The 21,079-nt window shown below is 39.2% G+C and overlaps 1 protein-coding gene across 1 annotated transcript in view; it reads right to left on the reverse strand.

Annotated features, from left to right (window-relative positions):
• The window catches only part of NELL1 (NEL-like 1 (chicken)), a 603,019-nt gene that overhangs the window by 116,063 nt on the left and 465,877 nt on the right, over window positions 1-21,079 (reverse strand). The window lies entirely within an intron of this gene.

Genomic DNA, 21,079 nt, shown 5'->3' on the forward strand with positions numbered 1-21,079 from the left:
AAAACTGTGCTAAAATGCTTCCTCTACCCATGCCAACTGCATAGATCAGATGTCCTAACCAAGCACAAAGGACAGGGATTCTGTCTCTACCATCTATCCTCAGTGCACAAAAGAGAATCTGAAGCACAGTAAATTCAAAACTATTTGCTATGGAATAAGTGATTATCAGAATTGTCAAAATCAGGAATTTGAAAGCAAAGATGCCAAAGGGGCATAGACGAGTTTGGTTAAGAGTGTCCCATCATTTCAAGAGCTCTCAACCCCAGTGAAGGCTAAAGGCCATCATACAAAAGAGGAGATGCCTAAAACAGGCCTTGGACCTTTCTTCCTCTATGCTTAGACTCCTTCCTGTCCTTCCACTGAGGAAGACTCTCCTCTCCTCATAGTTCCAACAACAACAACAATAAGGACAAAACCCGATTTCACAGCTGCAGAGACACCAACCCAAAGAAGATTTCTTTGGTCATCCTAGCCTGAGAGCTGCCTTCCTTCTGACCTCCTTGGTCATTCACACCACTTAGAACCGTAGACTTTCAGAAGCATTAAAACAGAAGTCTCCACTCTCACTTTGCCAAAGAATGACAATAGTCATGTGAAGTATCTTCCCCAAAGTCATAAAACTCGCCATATCAAAGCGGAGACTTGAATGCAGGTCTTCTGGTATTTAGTTCCTCACTCTTTTCATGATTCTGATGGCAGCCGCAGCCTGTCTGAAAGTGGTCACTGCAAAGATGTCAGCTGCAGTGGAGGAGGCGTGGCTGGGGCTGCGCACCCCATGGAGCCTGCAGGAACTGGGAACAGGCAGAAGTCCTGCCCACTTCTGAGTTGGTGGGGCAAGAGCCCCACCCTCCAGGTGCAGCTGCAGCCACCCAGCCATGGCTGTGAACCCAGGCCTCCATTTGCTCTCAGGGCCTAGGAAGCCCCCGTACCCCTGAAGGCTTGGAAGTGCTTGCTCTCACTGCCCATCCCACATACGCCCCACCAAGCCCCATCCCCCAACAACTCCCCCCGCCCCACCCCTGCTCCTGGGTCCTGCTCTGATTTTGGAGCAAAGTTGAGGCTGAACCTGGGTGCTTTTGCATCCTGACCAGGTGAGCGAGGGCTCAGAGCAGCACTCACACACCAGTCCCATGCTGCCTTGGGGCCCCTTCTAGACGTTGGGCACTGATGAGCCTGGGAAGGAGGCCAGGGGAATACTGAGGATGGCTCGGTGGGGGCCTGCAGGCACCCCTCCACAGGAACAGCCTGAGTGCCATGGACAGCAGGTTGATGGCAGCAAGATGCAGACAGGCTCCTGGGTGGAAAGAGGTGGGTCCCTGGTGAAGCCTCACCTTCAAACCACGACAGTCTGAAGCCTGGGGGCTGGGCTGTCAGTTCTGCCAAGTGGAATGAAAACTTTTGGTGCTTTTTCTGGGCCCATCCATGGACCTATGAGCATGTACTTCCTCCTTTCTGGAGCCCATAAATGTTCAAACTCAGTCAGATTCAAAGACAGGTCAGGACTACTAGGTGTGGGAAGGAGCTACCCACTTTGGGTCTCTTGATCAAGATGACCTGCCTGAGGAAAGGAGCTACCCACTACAGGTCTCCTCTTGAGCTGGACACTTGTTGGGATGACCTGACTGTGGAAAGGTCATCTTCCGTCTATCCTCACTTCCATCTAAGATCCACACTACGGGTCTCCTCTCCGCTGAGGACCAGATACTTGATGGGATGACCTGCCTGCAGAAAGGATCTACCTACTTCAGGTCTCCTAAGAGTTGTTCTGTCACTCAACAAAGCTCCTCTTCACCTTGCTCACCCCCCAGTTGTCTGCATACTTCATTCATCCTGGATGTAGGACAAGAATTTGGGACCCATCAAATGGCAGTACTGAAAGAGCAGCAACACAAACAGGATTTAAACATGCACTGACCACCCCCGAACACTCCCCTCCCCCACCCCACTGCTCACCACGTCAAGAAGGAGAGAAGAGCTGTGACCCTTCAGGAAGCCCAGATCCAAGGTCTCCCTGAGCCAGGGCTGTAGCACCTTCTTTGGGGCTCTGTGGTTCCTGGCATCTCCAAGCTTTTGGGCACCAACATATTCCCCTTGTTCAGAAGCCTGCAGGGGAAGCCACTTGTGGTACATCTGGTCCAGCCACAGCCTCATATGGACCTAGCACCTATGCTGGCAGCTGCTTGCCCCACCGCAGCAGTCAGCAAGCCTGGCTGTGTGCAGTGCTTGGACTGTGTGCTCACTTGCTCACACATTCCTGACCGCTCTGCACCTAGCTCATTCTTGACAGGTGTGCGATCCAAGCCAGTCGTATAAGCCAAGCGCAGCCTGCTGGGCCAAGTAGATGGAACGAGCTCAATGGGCTTGAGCAATACTTAGATGGAAGGTTCCATCAGCCACAGAGGTTTCCAGCTGGTGAAGCAACACCCCAGGAATCTCGTGACAATCCCACATTACCCTCCCCATTGCCCTGTGTGTGTGCACGCGTGCATATACAAACACACACACACGAACACATACACACACACAAAATACAGGCCAATCCTTCAGGAAAGACACAACTGGAATCTGTTATCATTGCACCATAAGCCTCTATGTTACTGCTTTGGCTCTGTGGGCACCAGTTTAAACAAACAGCATAGTCAATGCCAGAGGGGTGATAATTGCCAACAAGTGTTCAAAAGCATGTATGAAACTCAGCCTGACAAGGACTTCAAAGGGGAGACCAGCTGTCCATCCTGTACCTGTGTCTTCAGTTTTCCCTTGGAAATCTGATGTGCAAAGGAAGGTTCTTTGATCACTTGTGTGACAATTCCAACTCACAAGTCAATAGCGGTTAATAAAACATCATTATGGCCTGAGTCAGTATGCAAAAGTTACATGAATATTCAGCAAAACAAACACCACCAAAAAAATAGTAGGTCAGAATGATGTTCACACATTCTTTTAAACATCTGTTCAAAAGTTTTAAGTGTAAAACTAAAAGGGACCCTTACAATAAAGTTTTACGAATCAAACAAAACTGCAATGCTCCAAATGATTATAGATGTATATTTAAGCTTCCCTCCCCCTCCCCCGCAAAAAAAGGAATAAGTGCATATTCATTATAGCAAGCACTGTGGATGAAGAGATGAAAGGCCATGAATCTTGACTTCAAAGACATCAGCACTTAATGGGACTTCTAAAAGTCCATTTATAATCCAAAAATCTCCCACTGCAGATGATGACTGAGGACCAAAGAGTTAAAATGACTTGCCTAAGGCTATGTAGTATGTTAGTCTGGATTAAAATAAGTCTCTCTAATACCCAATACCAAATGTTTTCCTCTCTACCCCATTTCCTTGCCAAATATTCAGCATTCATGGTGAATGTTGACACAAATGATTTGCTAATAGGTGGATAATAACATTGTTTCTAAACATAAATAATCCAAACAATTATACACAGATTCCACCTTCTTACTTAATTATTGTTATAGATAATATACATTAAATCATTATTATTATTATCCTCATATTAGAGATGATTTTCAGAAGAGAACAAATGGGTAGGTGGCATTGTTAGGTGAGCATGCACATCCTAGTTGCAAGAGGCAGAAGTTCCAGCATTAGGCATCCTGACATCTCCCCCACCACATCAGCAAGCATGTCCCCGGATACTCAGTGTGGTAGTCTAGTCCACATCCATTTAGGTTGCAAATCAATTATATGATGTCATAAAATAGCCTCAGATAATCTCGCCTTCTGAACAAAGCTGCACAGCCCACTAATGCCCACCAGTCTAACTATTACCTGTTGCTCAGCAGCCCAATTAGGGACCATGACAAGAGGACACCATTAAGTCTGTGAATTTCATACATGCATCCTCACTCTCCTTCTGGCTACAGAAACAAAGCCAATGGATTGCAAAGTCCCAAAGATCATATTGTCAACTAACAAATACAAAATACTGACCTTCACACAAGAGCCTGTGGGTGTTTGGGGACCAATTGCAAATGCATTTGTCCTCCAAAGGGTCATGGCTCTAATATTCTTTTCTTTTCTGAATTATTTATCAACAGCAGGGAAAATGTAATACCATAGATGTAACAATAAAGAGAAAAAGCAAGGCTCTTTCAACTCCCTGGTGCTCAGAGATATTTCTGTCCCTGACTCTAGAGTTGCCATATTCACCCTGTAGATTTCGATGTGGAGGCATTGTTATCGGAAATGGGACATGGGCACTGAATTTTAAGCGCTCTGTGTGAACTGCCTCTCCCAAAACTCTGTTCCTCTTCTAGAAGGGATATTGTCCAGGTAATCACCATTAAGTCCTTGCTGTCCATTTATAGAAAAAAAAAGGAGTAAAACCTTATTGATCCCGTAGCCAGACTTCTATCATCCTCATCTCTTAGGAAGACAGCCATGACCCAGAATCTGTGAAAGGAGTCTCTGAGGCTGTAAAACCCATGTACTTTATTCCACAAGAGAGTACTAGAGATACTCACAGGATAGAGAAAGGCTGATTGGAGTTTACTGATTTAACAAGCCTCCTTATCTAATCCTAAGTCACTGAGCAGATGACTATTTGAAATTTTATTCCATAAACTTAAAAATAATATTAAAATAAAATAAAAAGGTGGATGCTTGACATTATCTGAAAAATTCTCCTCTGTGGATCCTTTCATATACCTATGGTAGTAAGGAAATTAGGGCTGGGTGCGGTGGCTCACGCCTGTAATCCCAGCACTTTGGGAGCCCGTGGTGGGTGGATCACAACGTCAGGAGATCGAGATGAGCCCATCCTGGCTAACACGGTGAAACCCTGTCTCTACTAAAAATACAAAAATTAGCCAGGTATGGTGGTGGGCACCTGTAGTCCCAGCTACTTGGGAGGCTGAGGCAGGAGAATGGCGTGAACCCGGGAGGCAGAGCTTGCAGTGAGCTGAGATCGCGCCACTGCACTCCAGCCTGGGCGACACAGCAAAACTCTGTCTCAAAAAAAAAAAAAAAAAAGAAAAAAGAAATTAGACCTACTGCATTTACATAACTTACTAATGGGAAGAGATCTTTCCCCTGGTGGCATTTTTTTCCCAACATTTTAGTTGAAGTAAAATATACATAATATAAACATAACATGATGGTTACCATCTTAACCATTTTTCAGTGCACAATTCAGTGGTATTAAGCACATTTATATTGTACAACCATCACCACCATCCATCTCCAAAACTCTTTTCATCTGGTAAAACTAAAACTCTATACCCATTAACAACAATTTTCCATGCCCTCATTGCTCCAGCCTATGGCAACCACCATTCTACATTTTGTCTATGAATTTCATTACTCCAGGTACTTCATATAAGTGGAATTATGCAGTATTTGTCTATTTGTGACTGGCTTACTTTACTTAGGATAATGTTCTCTAGTCTCATCCACATTATAGCATGTGTCAGAATTTCTTACCTTTTTAAAGCTGAATAATATTCCATTATATGTCTGTATCACATTTTGCATATCCATTCATTCATTGATGGATACTTGAGTTACTTCCACACTTTATTGTGAATAATACTGCCATGAATATGAGTGTGCAAATATTTCTTCAAGACCCTACTTTCAATTCTTTTGGGTATATACCCATAAGTGGAATTGCCAGATCATATAATTCTATTTTCTATTTTTTTCTATTTTTAATTTTTTGATGAACCACCAAACTATTTTCCATGGTGGCTACACCATGTTTACATACTCGCCAACAGTGCAGAAGGGTTCCAATTCCTCCACATCCTCACCAATACCTGTTATTTTCTGTTTTATGGCATTAAGTCTCTCATTTAGACCATTATTAGATTCACTCATAAATAACCACACACACATATACCCACACTAATGAAACAAATGTAAAAGGTAAAGAAAACAAGATTCAAGGAGAAAATCTGTAATAATGCACCAAAGAGTAGAGTCAAGAGGAAAAGAGAGCTAGAAGAAAAGTTGAAATAAAATAAATCTTGTCCAAGTAGAGGTTGAATACATTCAGAACTCCAGCTGGTTTGACAGGTAAGCATGACAACATGTGAGTGCTACTTGGTAACCTGTCAGTTTTCTAAATCCTAAAACTAGAGGGCACTACTCTCTGGTATCCCTCCTGGGCTTGGCTCCAAAGCTGTGAGCTGTTCCAACCTGTCCTAAAAATAAACAGTTTGCTTGAGGCCAAGAAAAGCATTACAGGGTAAATCTTGACTTGATTCCCTCCCCTGTACTGTATACCACTCAGCCTGGGTGGCCGTGATGTAACAGTCATATACTACCACACTCCCCTGGCTGGGACAATAATTGTTCCCTCATCCCCCTCTCACATTGATAGTAAGGAATAAGGTCTGCCTCTTCTGATCAATGCCACATTTTTATTATAACCAATTAAATGGATGATCTGCTTGAGGGGAACATAGTTCTCCTAATGAGAAAAAATACTAAAGTTTTTGGATAATTCACAAGTTAGATTTCTTCAGGCACATTTCTTCAACACTTCATCAAAATTCAGAATCAAATGGCTTTAATTTGAAGATATTTCTGATGCCTCATATGCTTCTAACATCCCAGCTATTTGAAACTCCTGATACTTTAATAATTTCCCTACAGTCTGCTTATCAACCAGAATGGGAAAATAAATGCCAAAAGGGGAAAAAAATGCTAGTTCATCTAGGGAATACTCTTCAAATTTTAAAGGACAAATAATTCAATCAGAAAATATCAATATGAAAGTCACATCTCGTAAATGAGGCGAAGACTCACTTTAGAGCACCACTATCTAAGTACCATGTGCTTTTCTGTAAAATAATTATGTGGGGTCCTTAAAACATCATGATATTTATTAAGATTACAGAGCTCTGTAACCTCCTATTTTTCCCTAAAATGTCCCTAAATAAAAAACATCAGACAAACTAAGATGCTCCCCTCCACGAGTCCCTAAGCATGCACAGTCCCTGTGTTGGGCTGGTTGAGTTTTGTTCTGTGACTCACTCTTTGTCCAAACTGAGGAAAAACAATGATCATCATCGTAATAGAGAAAGAAAAAAAAAATGCATGCATCTGTTAAAAATAAATGAAGACAGAGAGGCAACTGGATGTTAATACTTCTCTAATGCAGTAAAAGCTATGATGATATGCCCATATGAGAGAATATTTTCAACCATAAACAAGTATATTTTTCAAATAACCTTATTAATTTGGGCAATGCTTATGAAATAAAAAGAAAAAATGGAATATTGACCATTAGTGACAGTGTGATTTCCACCATGTAGACTACAAATGCAGGCATTGAAAACAGACGTAAGATAAATACTCCGAAATGCAAAATGTTAATAGAGGCTGTCGTCATTTTCCTCCTCCTCCCCCTCCTTCCCCTCCTTCTCCTCCTCTTCCTCTTCTTCCACTTCTTCTCGGATCATAGCTCACTGAATCCTTGAACTACTGGGCTCAAGCAATCCTCTTCCTCAGCTTCCTGAGTAGCTGGGACTACAGGCCCAAGTCATAATGCCTGGCTAATTACAGCTGGTAATTAAAAAAAAAATTTCTTTTGTAGAGACAGATTGCTGCTATGTTGACCAGGCTGGTTTTGAACTCCTAGCCTCAAGGATTCTCCCACTTAGGCCTCCCAAAGTGCTAAGATTACAAGTGTGAGCCACCACGCCCAGCCTATTTTCTTCTTATTCTTCTAAATTTCTTAATGTTACTATAGTATTAATATACTATTTTTATAACTAGAAAAACTCTTTTTATAATTTTATTAAACTTGCTATTTTCTTTACATGTCTCTCTGTGTGTTGCAAATTCCCTCTAAGGAAATTTCCTGAGTGCCAAAGACTCCATCCTGGTGTCCAACCTACACCAGGCTTCTTTGAAAACAATTTGTCCTATGACCACCCTTAAGGACTAACTAGATGCCAGCCAGCAGAGCTGATAAATGCCAAAAAGTGTTTGCAGTTTAAGGGGCTTCTCTTCTCAGGGAACAAAGTTAAATTTTTAAAGGGAGCTAACAGAGCACATTCCAAAGTTCTGTTCTACAGCAACTCACAAACTAATGACTCTAGGAATGTGATGTTTCTCTTGAATTAAAGGAATGTATTCCTTGCTAGTTATAAACTGTTTTGAAGTCCACTTTACACTACATCATCCCCTTCTTAACTCCTGAGCCGAAAGCATCTGACTCCAAGCTCATCTTCCCAGAGAACCTGAACACTGTCTACATAGCCTGGACTTCTCAAGCCAAGCGGCCTTCCAAATGTATCTTAAGGTGCCCTGGTGTCCTTTTAAGTGCTTTAAGAGCTACTTATTAAGGAGAGGGAGAAGAAGGGAATATGGTGAACAGGTCTTAGGGCTTCAATATTGAGTACCACCTAGGACTCAGTCATTGGGTTGTGTTTTCTTTCACATGATCAAACCTTAAAACCCAATCGTCTTTCTTGGTGTTATAAACTGAGGCATGCAGCACTTAAAGAATCTGCCCAAGACTCCAAAGCTTGTAAGAGGCAGAGCTATGGGTTAAATACGGATTCACTTGGTCACAAGTCCCAAGCTATTTCTTTTTAACAATGGCTATTGCTTGCTGAACACATTGCATTAGCATTTTTATTTATTTATTTATTTTTTATTTCAATAGGTTTTTGGAGAACAGTTGGTGCTTGCTTACGTGAATAAGTTCTTCCGTGGTGACTTCTGAGATTTTGGTCTGAATGCACCTGATCTCATCCACATTCACATTTTAAAGACATTTTCAAAAGAGCTCTGATGGAGTTTATATTTGAACTTCTGGAGTTACACGGCCTGCTATCCTATCCTATCTTCGAGCCTATGGAGTTACAATGTTGGTTTTCCTGTCTCTGCTTCACCACCATCTAGCCTACAGCTGTAGACAAGTTCCTTAACCTCCCACACCTCAACATAGATTCTTCATGTGCAAAGGTAGTAATGGCTAACAGTTATTGAGCATTTACTCTGTGCTGAGCTCTCTTCCAAGCACTTTACAAATATTCTCTCATTCACTCCTTGTAAGATTCTAGAAAGAAGATGTGTCCACTTCCCTGAAGATGATTTGAGTTGGTCCTATGAATAAATGCCCTACTTGCGGCAGAAACCCAGGCCTGGCTGATTCAGAGCCCTATATTCTTCCCATTTCTGCACAGGTAACCTCTAGTTCACATTGTAGATCAATAAAAATGGAGATGGATCTATTTCTCAAGCACCAGGCACCCAATTACTTCTCAATGCACTCCCACCTAACATCAAATTCAAACCCTTTCAGACACCCGTGGAAGGGTAGAAAACATTTCCTCTCTAGCAGTTAGTAATAAATGTCCTTTCTCCTAGTACCAATGCTCTTTCCCATGGCATTTAATGCCCGTAACTCACAATTTAGAACTCAGTTATATGCCTGATAAAATTATTCTACTTAAATGTAAATTTTATGTCTCCCAAAGAGACCATAATCTCCTAGAGGTCAGAAACCATATCTTACAGAATCATAGAATTAGAAAGGTAATAGTTTGTAAAATAATTCTTTTTTTTCCTAAGAAGCTGAACTCTCTTCAAAAGAAACATTATTTAGAATCCAAGTTATTCTGACTGAAAACCATTGAGCTAGTTAAACCTTAATCTTTCAAAGTCCAAGAAAAATGTTGACATGATGACATTCAGAGAGCTGGTGGTAGGGGGAAGACTGGAAAGTATGTTCCCTGATTCTCTCATTCAGTGGTTACTTTCCTATGAAAATACTGGATCTTTTCAGGCTCCCCTCAGTATCTCTCTTTGTCTTGGCCCTAATCCAGAAAAATCTGGACCAACTGCCTTGTTTCTGAAAACCCTCCATAAAACCCTTCATCTGATAGTGGTAGGACCCCACTATCAGATCAGCTGCCAGGAAGAAAACAGCATCTGAAATCTGTCTGAATGTTTTCATTCCCCCAAAACTCATGTTAAAATCCTAACCTGGTTAGGATTAGGTGATGGTATTAGGAAGTGGAGCCTTGGGCGTGATTAGGTTATTAGTGCCCTTATAAAGGAGACCCTAGGGAGATCTCTCACTCCTTTCATCATGTGAGCACACAGTAAGAAAACATCATCTGGCCAGGTACAGTAGCTCACGCCTGTAATCCCACCTTGGGAGTTCGAGACCAACCTGACCAACATGGAGAAACCCTGTATCTACTAAAAATACAAAATTAGCTGGGTGTGGTGGTGCATGCCTGTAATCCCAGCTACTCGGGAGGCTGAGGCAGGCGAATCGTTTGAATCCGGAAGGTGGAGATTGCAATGAGCCGAGATCGCACCATTGCACTCCAGCCTGGGCATCAAAAGTGAAATCCATCTCAAAACAAAAACAAAAAAAAATAAAGAAAGAAAGAAAAAAACATCTGCCCTCACCAGATATCTAATCTGCAGGCACCTTGATCTTGAAATTCTTAGCCTCCAGAACTGTAAGAAAGAAAATCCTATTGTTTATAAGCCACCCAGTGTCAGGTATTTCATTACAGCAGCCTGAATTAAGACAGCACCATAATTACAAGTGGCCTTCAGCTGCCATATTGGCCATGCAGATTCTCCAGGAACATGAAGCAAAGCCATTGCTTTTAATCGCTTTAGTTCAGAACTATAATCTATGTCACAAAAGATGAAAGACATTATCCCTACCAGGTCATAAATATATATTTTTTTAATTTAGTGAGGTAACATTTAGGAGACTTGGGGGGAAAAAAACTCAGTATCACCTTTGTCTAGCATTTTCTGCTTTCTAATACTTTAATAACACTTTTTTCATAATAATACGTATATAGGTTCACTGCCTTATATTTCTTTCTACAGAAAATTCAGAAAATATAGAGACTATAAAGAAAAAGTATCATGTTTAATCATTCACTCAGAGATACCCTCTGTTCCCTGTTTATTTGGGAAGGAGTGTGAGGATATTTCCTGTCTGTGTTTCTATGTGTCTGTGCTTGCATGTGTATGTGCATATGTATCCATACATATTTTTTATTTACTATTTGAATTGGAAAATAAAACACATACTTGCTTAAATCATATTATATGATGAGACTTTTCCATTGACACATATTCTTTTAAACATTATTTTAATATGCATTATGTTCCACTATATGGATAGATTGTCATTTATTTAATCGAATTTTCATTAGTTCATATTTAGGCTGCTTCCAGTTTTTTTCTTACAAATAATAAATGGAATAAATGGCCACAATGAAAGTTTTCTTACATAAATAATTGTGACTGATTGTTTTCTTAGGATAAGTTACTATAAACAAACATTTCTAGGCCTTTGGATACACGCTGTCAAATTAACCTCAGGAATGGCTGTATCAATTTACATTCCCATCAGTGATGTATGATAGTGCCGATTTCCCGAACCATCTCCAGAAAAGGGTGATTGACATATATGTCTATCTATATATGTGTATCTATACATCTACACACAGATAGTCACATACATAAATTTAGTACAACTGCTATCGAATTTTCATTTTAATTTGCATTTCTTTTGATTAATCCTAAGCTTGAAACATGTTTTCAAAGCTGTTAATATACTCTTAACAATTGTGGATCTATACACACACACACACACACACACACGCAGGCACACACATCTTCCTTGACAAAGGAACCCACATTTTGTTTAGATGTAAGTTATCCAAGTACTACAAAAGAAGCTGGGATCTGCCCAAGCCTCAGGCAATAAATCTTGATTTTATTTATCTTTCTAAGGTATATTTTATGAATAGGTAGGTCAAACTATTTTTGTTAAAGAGACATGAAAACAAATCTGTTGGGGTGAGGTTTTTAATAAAGTTATTCTTATTTTTAAAAAGGGGCTGTGAAAAGGGAAATCTCTTTCCCCTTCTGACTTTGGGACATGGTTAAGTCAGGATTTAATGCTTGGAGTAACTTCACCATTTTGAGACCTTGAGGAGAGCTAGATCAAGTTCCGAAACTATCATGCTGAAAATAACCAAGTAAAAAGTTAGAAAGAATCTGTTTCTCTGAGGATTTCATGGAGCAGCTGAATTAACTATTTCTGAAAAAAAAACTGTACCCACAGTCATTGCGTTATATAAGAATTTGTCATTTAAGCCAGTTGAGTCATTTGATGTTATTCTGGTTTTTTTTTTTTTCATTCTTTCAGCTAAACTCACTCAAACTGATATACATACACCGTGTCACTTTATCCTTTAACAACTCTGTGAGGATGTACAGTGAATACCGATGAAGAAGCAGAGAATTTAAATGGCTTTCTGATTCACAAAGTAAATAAGCGACATACTCAAAGCTTGCAACCAGTAGAATTTATACACTAGACTTTAACCATGAGAATTTATAGCTTTCAATTTGGCCAAAGAATAGTTAGTATATATTCCCAATTATCTTAGCAAAAGAAAACAAAATCTTAAGACACTTCATTATACTTCTAAAAACTATGGAAATAATGACAGCAGATAGATTAGATAGATAGATAGATAGATAGATAGATAGATAGATAGATAGACAGACAGACAGACAGATAGATAGATAGATTAGATTAGATAGATTAGATAGATAGATAGATAGATAGATAGATAGATAGATAGATAGACAGACAGACAGACAGACAGATATGCATGTACCATGTCTTTAAGATAGAAATAAAGAATATAAGATAAAACTCTGGTTGTTAAAGAGAAATGTCCATTCATTGTATGACCTGAATGTGGATAGAGTGAAGCTGCAAGACCGGCCTCAACAATTTTGTAAGCGCTAAAGCATCCTTAATCAAACTCCTTCTTTACGAGAAAGCCTTATTGTGATTCTGAATGCATAAATCTAACAATAGAGTGTACAGAAATATTAACAAGGCTTTTGTGATGAATTTGGGTCAAGGGCAACACAGTACTTAATAGGTTTGTTCACAAACACCCTAGGGGCAAGCTCCATCATTGATCCTGGTTGTTCTGCAACAGCCAAAGTGGTTCAGGTCCTTTATAACACATGCAGGAATAAAAAGGAACTCCCACTTAAACCCAACAAAACAATCAAACACTGGACATGTCTTTCAGACTTATTTTCATCATGAAATTTCAAAGTAAATGAGCTTTGATAGTCTCCCTAAGATATATGTGCTGGATTTAATAAACCCTAACATTATTTTAACACTACTATCACTAAATGAAATAAATATGTGGTCTTTGGCTTTTCCAGTACCACATATAGAAAACTAAAATTGGTCTGGAAAAACAAACTTTCCATGAATTTTTAAACTACAGTCCCTCTTTAGAGGGACCTCTTAATTTTTTTTCTGTTTTGTTCTTTTATTGACTTCATTTATGTATATGTGATAGGTAGAGAAGTCCAGTCACAAAAGTGTTTGTACAAGTGATGAAAGTTTCTATAATTTCTTCAATTCAACTTGAATGGTTGTGAGCTCCTATTCTTCTGAGATAGAGGGGTCAATGAAATGTCTCAGTCATTTTAAGTGTTCCCCACTTCTATTAGGCTCTATCATGACTCTAGAGGACCTCCAATAACCAAGGCATTGGCCCAGAAGCAGCAGCCTAGTCCTCAGCCCATGGAACACAAAGGTCACCATGGATATGCTCCATTTGACTTTAGGGCTCTTTCAGGCACTGCAGCAGCAACGTCATAGTTAAAGATTCAGCATCTTCCCACGAGGCCCCATCTACAGAGATACCTCACAGCCATTGTCTATCCAGTGACTTATACATCTCGGAAGTGCAGCTTTGGAAGCAGGATCCTTACTCCAGGAACCATCCAAGTCCCTGCTTCATGACTTCCTGAACTCCACATTTCTCACCACCAGTTCAACGGAATCTTTTTTCTTGTTTACAAAATACAGTGGGCAATTCATCTCCCTTCCCATTTCCCTCTGATATTCTCTCCATACTCCAACCCTCTCTGTTCTTCTGTTCTATGCTAAAGCAGTGGCTCCTGACCTTGAATGGACATTAGAATTACTTTTAAACAAGCCCACCAAAGCTGGGTCCCAACCCCAGACCAGGCCAAAATCAAAATCTCTAGGGACAGATCCCAGATTCCAAATGATTCTACCCTGAGGTGAGAATTGAGAATCTCTGCCCTAAAGAATTAGAATTTGGGAATCCTACTTTTGGTACAGTAGCATTCCTCCGCTGAGGGCGCAGGGAAGGAAGGTAACAGAGCCAATTATCTATGTAAATGAAAGGAAGAAAAAAAGAGAGAAATTCCAGCCATACAAATCAAAACAATAGATGAATAACCATCATCAGACCTTCTAGGTTGGTTTTGAAATATGCAAAAGTAGCAATATGTGCTTTATTTTGACTTTTCTTGTTCAATATATCAATAAATAGTTTCTAGTTATTTTTAACAAGCAAAAAGTAGCTTTCACTCTATAAAGCATTTCATATAGCATATTTTTACTAAAGTAAAATAATCTAGAGGCCTGTGACCTGTTCATTCTTATAAATGTATCACCTCTTCTGAGACTGAAAGCCAAGCAATTGTCCTGTAACTTGTCCCTTAATGCTGCCAGACAACCAATGGTAAACAAGGACAAGCATTCTGACACAAGTACATGGTGTAGGCTTGAAAGATAATGATGCTCGGTGGAAAATTTACCATTTTGCTCAATCAGGTTGGAGAACGTTCTGTTTTAGTTCCATTTCATGTGGCTCCGCTAAATGTGAAAATATCAGATATATCATATTTGAAAATATTCTCTATTTCATCAATATAATTGATCAAAATAATAATAAAATTTCATCAAAAATATTTGTATAGTTCATCATGGGAGTAAAGCATATTCCAGAGACCTAGCCTGACATTCCTAACAACTAACTATTACTTTTAAGGCATTTAAATTGTTGTCTAACCTCTTTTCATTATAGTGTACTTAATTCAAACCATTAAATTAATAGGCTATTATATCTAAGTCTTTAAGTTTTCTCTGACTATTTCAAACATAAACTTCCTTTAAGGTTTCTTCCATGCCAATATCAAGAAAATAAAAATCCTTTTAGCAAGGTAATAGAGATCGCATGGGATATTTGTTATCTCACTTGTTCCCTTTATTTCTTACCTTCATGGGAAGCTTTTGGCATAAAAATGAATGCTTACCCATTACTGTCAAGTATCTGTCTTATCGCTGCATGCTATTGTTGTAAATCACAAATATCCTCCTTTAAAACTGCCTGCGTATCTAATGATAATGTCTTATCAAACAGCCAAAAACACGGGGAGTTTAGTTGGGGATAAATGAAAGTCAGAGGCCAATAAATCAAGTGGGTTGACTATTCCAAAACCCAAAAGCATATGGGGGAGAGAAAAACCCCTCCTCCCTGTAACACCTCCATTTCAGGGAACTCCTTCAGTTTCAAAATTCACAGAAGAGCAAGAGCAACTCAGGGATCTCTTACAAGAGACAAAGCAATTTCAATTCGCACAAAAATTCCAAGGCCAAAAACTCCCCCAAGTGTCAGAGGCCAAACGTTTTAGATTTCACCCTTCCAAAGGTCAAGGGAGACTTTCCTATAAAAAAGTACAGAGGTCCATATATAACACACAGTCATGTCAGCAAAACCCCAGTCCCCAGGGGGGTAATGATTACATTACAGCACACTTTTAAGCTCTAGATAATTATTCTCAATGTTGAACTCTTACAGCTTTATTATTCCATACATATAATCCTTTTTTTTTTCAACTTTTAGTATGAAAAAAGTTGGGTAAGAGCTAAAATTTCCTGTTCTGTGTAATGTATTGCCTTTCTCCTCCGTCATGCTTAGCATCCACTGTCTCAGGTGTAGACTTCTGAAAGGACCATGGCTGTCAGCACAGAATTGGGAAAGACTATTTTGGTTTTCCTTCTTTAAAACTTGTCAAGTAGTAAAAACTTGTTTAACAGGGTTAAACATCTAATACTGAACTAAACTACTAAGATTTCAAAGAAGGACTGATTTGGCAAATGATATTTTGATCGTGAATGAACATTTGAGTTTTTTCATTTGAAGACACTGCCTAATTAACGAACCATGAACTCCCTTGGTCAGAGATTATTTTTTAATAATCTTGGTGGCTATCTTTTATAACACTTGTGACAGATACTAACTGAATATTTCATACATAGTTAAATAATTAATTAATTAATCATCCAATAAATCAATGAATCACCAAAGCTGATATATCTTCTTTAAGTTTAGGCTCCCGATTTTTGGTTTAATAGAATTTTTCAGTATGACTACTGATTTCTAAAAAGTAAGTAGCATAGCTAAATGATATAAAACAGCAAAAGAAAGGAAAAAATATGACCTTGACATGGTTATAAAACCAACTGAATAGTGTCAGCAGGTACTGATTGATTTGAGAAGAGACTAGAATGGTCTTTGGAAATAAAGAATGTCAATAATGGAAATGCTATATCAGAATCCTGAGTCAAATAAAGGAATGCCTTTAGGCCTGTCAACTTCTCCAGGTAAATTATCATCTGGCAATGAAACATCTGAACAGACATTTTATGGTGGCAGATATCTATCATACACCTCATCTATTCCACAGGCAAATGACCACTTAGGGAAAGAAGTCTTCTTTGCCAATAAAAAATGGCAGAGATTATGGATGGGGACATAATATATCTTGGAGAGTACAGAGCCCATTTGGTCTAACAGGCTTATTTTCACGACACAAAGTAAATGTCAGCATTCCAAAGACTCGAGCTTACTATGTAGTGTCTAGTGTCTAATGAAGGTCCTTGAATCTGTCCTAGAGGCTCTCCTCTCTCCTATCTCCCATCCATACTTCTCATTGTAAATCCCTAACATAATATAGCCATTGCATGCTAGCATGCCTCAGTCAATTTCCACAGCCCCCCATGGCTTTAAGAAAACATTTCAAACACTTCATCTTGGCAATCAAGAGCCATTTTTCAATGTATTTTGCTTGCATTTCTATCATAGCACTTAATACAATGTGCCCATACTTTTTTAGAATACCTACATAGCTTATGAACTGCTGTTGAAAAAAGGTTATCCTAATCAACAGCTACTCATGTCAAAATAAACTATATTTGTTGGCAATGTGTTAGTATCACTCACTATAGTAGGCATGGGTACCATTTGCCAAATATTTCTGGTTCTCTACCATTCCAGGCATGAGGTAGGACAGTATTTTCTCATCCCTTTGTGGTTGGATGGAACTAGCGACTAGTTCTAATCAATGAGTTGTAAGTAGACATGATTTGTGTCACTTCTTGGTCAGTACATTTAATGGCTGATGGAGGGCCTGCAGGATCTCTTTTCCCTGTCTTGGTGACTGGAAATGTTCACCACAGTGACCATTCCAACAGCTGGCATCCCAAAGTGAGTATGATATGCAGAACATCTCTGTTGATCAGGGATAGACAAATAGCATAAGCAAAAAATAAAATTTATCTTAAGTCACTTATATTTAGAGCATCCTACAGAATGTTCTGAACATCCTACAGAACATCCTACAGAACATCCTATCCTTACTGTTAAAAGTGCTATGATAAATACTTTCACATATATTAGTTGATGTTCACTATAACCTGTGGGTAAGACAGATGTGAGCAATATTTTATAAATGAGATTTTCAAAAGTGAAGAATTTGCCCAAAGTCAAGTAGCTTTATGCATTATTTCATTGAACAAATATTTATTGAGCACTGCTTTTTGCCAGGTAATATTCTCAGTAGTCAAGGTATAGTAGAGAACAAAAGGAAAAAGTTCCCTGCTCTCAGAGTTTACGTTCTAGTGGAAAGAGACAAATAAAAGAATCATTTATAAATAAGAGAATTCCAGATAATAATATGCATTACTCAGAGAATTAAAATCAGGTGGTATGACAGAAAAAACAGAGTGGCTATTTATATTGACCATGGAAAGCCTCTCTGAGGCTTAGGCTAAGAGGTAAATGACAAGAGAGCTCAATACACAAATACGAAGAGAAAAAAGACTTCTATAAAAGGGCAAGAGTTCATGCAAAGGTCTTAACAAACAGAAAAAAAGCTTGTTACATGGAGAAAAAGACAAAGGTCAGAATGGCCATGTCATAATGGACAGGGAAAGAAAGGGTACAAGACAGAAGGGAAAGAAGGAAAACCACATAGGGTTATACATTGAAATAAGAAATAGGGATTTGATTTCCATGTAATGAGACACTAGATCAAAGTTTTAAGTACAGTTGTATGACTTCTCTTTTTTAAAAAAAAAAAAAAATTGCTCTGTCTGCTATGTGAAGAATGGGTTATGGTGTAACAAGACTGGAGCAGAAAGTCAAATGTGATGGCCAGGGCTGTTAATAGGGGATAAGATGTTAATAGGGGATTTAGACAGAAGTGGACAGACTTAGGACAAGATGTAAAGGGTAGCATCAACAAGACAAAAGCATGGATTGAAAGTGGAGGGGTGATCAAGTGTAACCCCTGGGGAGAGGAAGGAGTTATTTCTAAATTTTTGGTTAGAAAAATTGGGTACATGGTGCTTCTGCTGGAATGGGAGAAATTGGGAGAAAAGGAGGTTTGCAGAAGTGGAAAGAAATCAAGTTCTGTCTTATCCATGTTAAGCATGAAATTCCTACTAAGCATCTATGTGAATATGTCAAGTTGAATATATAATTCAGAAGTTCAGGAAAAAGACTAGAACTGGAGCAATAAATTTAGGAATTGTTGACATAAAGATAATATTAAAGGTCTAAGATTGATGAAGGCATCTAAAAAGAACCTATAGGTAAGCAGGGGAAGGGACCAGGGCAGAACCCGCAGGTACTGTAACCTTTCAGATGTCAGCAGCAGAAGAATAGCTGGGGACACTGGGCAGGAGTGACAAGTGACAAAGAAGGAAAACCAGGAAATAGGATGGCACAAAAGTCAAGAAAAAAAGTGTGCTTTAAAGAGCAAGGTGTGGTCAGCCCTGCTAAATGCTGCTGAGATAAGAACATTGGATTTAGCAAACAGAGTTCATATATGACCTTGATAAATGTAGCCTCTGCACAATGGTGAGTATGGAAGTCTGACTGGAGAGAAGTGAGGAGCATATGTGAGCTGAATAAATGTAAGGTGAGGACAATAACCACAGGCAAATTAAGAAGTTTTGTTGTGAGAAAAAGCAGAAAAATAGGGCAGCAGGTTGAAAGAAATCTGGGATCAAAAGAAGGCTTTTTAAAGAAAACAAATCCTCACCTATTTTATGACCTATGAAAGTCCACAGTCCCCAACAAGATTTCTGAAATTCCTGAGAGGAGGCAGTGATGATAATGATGTGTGTGTGTATTAGTAAGTGTATGTTGGTGAGGGCAGCAGAAAGAACTGTAACAATGGTTACTCAATAACGGTTACCTCTGTGGTCCCCACATCCTAATCGCACTGGTATCCTTTCTGTTGTCCACCATGTTAACTTACATTCTAACAGGAGAGGGAGGGCAGTTCTCATGAGGCATTCAGGGTGGGAAGACTTTATTGAAGATTTGAGGGTAATGAGGAAAACTCACATAGCATACTGTATGGCAAAGCAATAAAAAAACCTCACATAAAATATTTCTTCTCTTAAAAATCCTTTCAGCTATCCTACTATTGCATGGTTTTCACCAGCCCTCTGTCCTCCACAGCACCGAGCCTTCTGCTCTCCGACTGGTTCCTCTCCCCTCCTTTCTTTCTCTCTTTTGTTCTGTCTTTTGTGTTCCCTCTTAGGCACACACACAACAAAACAAAAAAAGTGTGTGTGTGTGTTTGATGTAGACTTTTCCTGCAGAGGTATTATTTACTCTTTTCTGTGTAGGAGGGAGAAGGGCCCTTGGGTGCCCACTGATACCTGCACCGTTACCTTTTATTCCAAACAATGTATTTCCCTTTCTAAAAGTAATTCTGGAGCCACTTCTTAAGATAATACATTTTCCATCTTGTTCCATATATAAACCACCAGACACAGCACCTGTCCTATTAAGGCATTCGACAAGTGCCAGCTCTTGCCTTCTTTCCTCAGTGAGGAAATCCGAGCACAGACAAGTATTCTGATAGAATTTCAACAAGGTCTTCCACACAGCAGGGCCTTAATTAATGTTTATTGAGTTGCATAATGTGGTGCTCTTGGGCTAGGAGGATATTCACTGGCTTCTTCTAATAGGGTTAAAAGAAGTTAAGAGCTGCATTTACTATTAAGAACAGAGTGATAGGCCCTGTAATTTTACAGCTTTTTAGAAAGTGTTTGTTTATTGATCCAAAAAATTTTGATCCTTTAAAACACTGAAATCCTAGCACACTATGTTTATGCAGTCTCTCTCTTCCTTTCCTAGGAATATTAATTATAATATGTAAAAGACAGATAAATGAGATTTGACCTTATGTGGTCCTCAGAAACCTGCATCAATCTCAACTCTCCAGTCCTTCACCCAAAGAATGGTTAACTTACAAATATACATCACTGGCAAAGAAATTTGGACACACTAACATGTGCCCTTAACTTCTGCGACTTTTTGCACTTCTGAAAAGGTCATTCAGGAAAAAAAAGTACATTTAAAAATAGCAGTATTATATTCTGGGTAAACAATCCAGTTTTTATATGCCAATGCGATTGGAACAAAGAGAAAGATGCCCAAAAGTTACAACATGATTGAAACGCTGGGTTCAAGGGACCCTTTGCTTATAACTTGCAGATTGGGTATTTAAACACATTTGGTCCAAGAGAAGAAAGACTTGGAATCTTCTACAACCCTTATCCAATTTACTGTTCATGTCTGTATGCACATGATTGAAAATATATTGGAAAGCCAAACCAAATGCCCCATAAAACCAGCACTACTCCAACAGAGTCAGTGACCACTTTAGTGCTAAGGGATATAGGAAGAAGCGGGACACAGACAATAAGCATATATTAATTAAATATAGTTTTGACTGGCTCCCATAAACCTAAACTTTGACCACCAAGTGCTCCCTGTCACCTCTTTAAATTTTATCCTTGTCTTTCCCAGTGGGAACAAAGTACATTTTCTTATATACAAAAACATCTCATCATGATGAAATTAAAATAATTGAGACTTTCTATTTTTAGAACTAGTATA

The sequence above is a fragment of the Mandrillus leucophaeus genome, unplaced genomic scaffold (genome assembly GCF_000951045.1).
Source record: "Mandrillus leucophaeus isolate KB7577 unplaced genomic scaffold, Mleu.le_1.0 Scaffold723, whole genome shotgun sequence".
In the NCBI taxonomy this organism is placed as follows: domain Eukaryota; kingdom Metazoa; phylum Chordata; class Mammalia; order Primates; family Cercopithecidae; genus Mandrillus; species Mandrillus leucophaeus.